Source organism: Lipotes vexillifer, unplaced genomic scaffold (assembly GCF_000442215.2).
Source record: "Lipotes vexillifer unplaced genomic scaffold, Lipotes_vexillifer_v1.1 scaffold382, whole genome shotgun sequence".
In the NCBI taxonomy this organism is placed as follows: domain Eukaryota; kingdom Metazoa; phylum Chordata; class Mammalia; order Artiodactyla; family Lipotidae; genus Lipotes; species Lipotes vexillifer.
Genome location: NW_006780611.1, coordinates 11,518,010 through 11,521,470, shown reverse-complemented (window position 1 = coordinate 11,521,470; position 3,461 = coordinate 11,518,010).

Genomic DNA, 3,461 nt, shown 5'->3' with positions numbered 1-3,461 from the left:
GACACGGGTTCGAGCCCTGATCCAGGGAAGATCCCACATGCCGTGGAGCAACTAAGCCCGTGAGCCACAACTACTGAGCCTGCGCTCCAGAGCCTGCGAGCCACAACTCCTGAGCCCATGTGCCACAACTACTGAAGCCTGCGCGCCTAGAGCCTGTGAGGCCACTGCAATGAGAGGCCCACGCACTTGGAGTCTTTTGGGGTTCTGTGCCAGAAGGTGATGGCATGGAAGGCAGACCCTAAGCCACAGATTGCCCACCCCCTTGCCTCTCCACCCTGGCTCCATCTGAAACTGAGGATACCTGCCAGGTCCCTGGAGACATTTGTGTTTGCAACCCCCTGGGGGCTGAAGACAGCATTGGGCATGGAATCAGGGAAACTGGATTCTTAACGTGTATCTCCTGGTTTCTCCCCATATTGTGCTTTGTTCTGTATGCACGTGTAATGTGTGGACGTGCATGCATGCGTGTGTATGTATGTCTCCATGTGTGCGCGTGCACACACGTCTGTGTATGTGCACGCGTGTGCAGGTGCATGCATGTCCGTGCATATGCATGCGTGTGCGTGCATGTGCACGTGTGTGTGCATGCATGCGTATTTACATGTGTAATTCAACAGGAGTGTGAGCTCCCTGAAGGCAGCACCTGTGCCAGATTCATCTCTCTATCCTTTCTACCTGTGAAGAGTGGTTGCTAAATGCTTGTGGAATGAATAAATGAATGAATGGGCCAGTATAGCACCGTTATTAACAGTGTGGGTTTGGAGTCAGCCAGATTTAAGGTCAAAATCTTACTTTGCCGCTCACCATCTAGGTCACTTTGGCTCAGTTTCGTAATCCCATAGAGCCTCGGTTTCCTCATTTTCAGAGTGGGGATAAAAATATGACCTATTTTATGGGGGTTGGTGTGAGGATTAAGTAATAATGATCAGAGCCAACATGCACTGAGCTGCTTTATGAGCCAGACACTGTTGTAAGGGCTTTGCAAGTGCTAACTCATACTCCTGCAATTTTTTGGGGCGGGGGCAGCTGTGTTGGGTCTTCGTTGCTGCACGTGGGCTTTCTCTAGTGGCAGCGAGCGGGCGCCACTCTTCACTGGGTGCACGGGCTTCTCACCGCCGTGGCTTCTCTTGCTGCAGAGCACGTGCTCTAGAAGCACAGGTGCACAGGTAGTTGTGGCTCGCGGGCTCTACAGCGCAGGCTCAGTAGCTGTGGTGCACGGGCCTAGCCGCTTCGCGGCATCCGGGATCCTCCCAGACCGGGGCTCGAACCGGTGTGCCCTGCATTGGCAGGCGGATTCTTAACCACTGCACCACCAAGGAAGCCTCACTCCTGCAATTTTATGGTGGAGGGTTAGTTAAACAGTAAACTCAGAGCATCTTGGCCGTTATCATACTTATGATCAACGGAGAGGAGATTCAGGATCCTTAAGCCTCAGGGAGCATCTTCTCATGAATCTTGCTCAGATTCTGACTGATGAGGCCGTCTGGAGAGGGGTGTGAGATCCAGCAGGCAGCGCTCTGCCAGGCTATCTCACACAATTTGACCCTCTGGTCGGACCGGTAGTTTTCTTGCGGTTTACGACATTCTTCCTCTAGGTAGCGAGGCAGAGTGGGAACTGGGCCTCTGGGTCGCATCGCCCCCTGGTGGTCTATTTCCGTAACTATTTTGATTAAGTGCAGAGCCGTTTCCACAACTCAAGTGCAGTGATAGTGGATGACATATGTGGGGAAAAAAATAGAATTTGATGTGATAAGCTTTAAGTCAGAGGAGCGTAAGGTGTGCAGGGATAGATAGACCAAGAAGGGACCAAGACATACTAAGGAAATGATCATCAATAATAACATTAACATCAATGATTTACTGCCCACCTTCCATGGGCCAGGCATTGTACTGAGTACTTGGCGTTCAACCACCTTATTTAACACACTTCCAGAAGGTATGTATCACAAGAACAATGACTTTCATCTGGAACTTAGCACACAGTAGGTGTCTGGGATGTACATTTTGAACAAATGAATAAGGCAATAATCCTATGAAGCAAATATTATCTCTATTTAGAAAAATGAACAAGGAAACTGATGGTCAGAGAGGTCACAGAGCTCGTGTGTGCCAGAGCCAGGGCACCTGAGTTCCAGACCCAGCTCTGCTGCTGGCGCGTCACAGAGGAGGGCAGGGCACTACACGTGGCCTCACCCACACACTCTCTGTCTTCAAATACTGCTCTTGAGGGCCTGCCAGGGTGGCTTGTTATGACTCAGAGAGGAGGTCCAGTGAAGCTCCCCTCATAAACTATAGAGAGACACATGTGGGTCAGGGTTGGGGAATTCAGGGCATGAGGGATCCCCAAGAATCTTGTTCAGTCTAATCTGAGATTTTCCTTCTCTTCCCTAAGAGAGTCACTGATTCAGGCAGTAGGCATTTACTGCATTCCAGTAAATGATGGGCTTCTGGGAGCATCTCCTGGTCCTGCGGAAGCTGTGCACCTCCTCCTCAGCCGCTGACCATCACCAGCTCCCTTTCTTGCAGCTGGAGCTCTTAGCCCTGCCAAATGGCTACTCAGAGGTAGGTTTCCTCATTTTATCTTGCACACCCACAGCACCCGAATGAGTAAGGTTTGAAAAAGGCTGTGCATGTGGTGACATTTAGATCCAGTCCTCATTCAGGCTCTGGCAATCCCTCGGGTATGTTCTGAGTGTATTGAAACGTTCCTTGGAGACGTGGTTATGAATGGATATTAGTAAACCTTCATAATGCAGCGATGCCCCTTCTCTGGGTGGCCCCTGGCATTTGGTCCTTGAGCCTATTTATTTTTCATATTCCATCCTCTTTGCCACTGTCTAAATGTCACTTTACTGTCATTGTCTTCCGACTGCCCCTAGCAGTTTTCTTCCTCCTGATTCTCTGCTTCAAACCTCTGAGCTGTCAGGTTTGGGTGTACCTTCAAAGTAACGTGGCGGGAAGGGAGGGCCAGCGTGCATGCTTCTGTGAATAAAATATGTGCGCTTTACTGCCTGGACCGGGAGCTACCAATTCGGACGGCTGGATGACTTGTGTGTGAGTTTTACTCACGGGCTGTGGTGGGGGGAGGGGGAGGGGGAGGTTATCACAAGTCGGTTCTCGAGATGCAGGAGGTCACTTCAGGCATTTCTTTGCATCTACTCAGAAAGGCTGGATACAGATGTGCTTGCTGGAATGTGTGAAGGGCTTGGCGCCCCTTCCTGCCTATTCCTCTGCCTCGTTCTCCACCTAAGGCAGTAGCGACAGCAGAAGACCAGTGGCAGAGGCGGAGGAACGCGGGGAACCGCAGCGGCCCGCTGCTGACAGTGTCTGGCCTCAAATTACACAGTATCAGAGCTCGGGCATAAAATTAGCAGCAGTGTTCTGTATACGAGGAGCCAGGGAACATACCCATATTCAGCAGATCCACGGGCAGGGACGGAAGAAAGGGAGAGAAGGAGTTG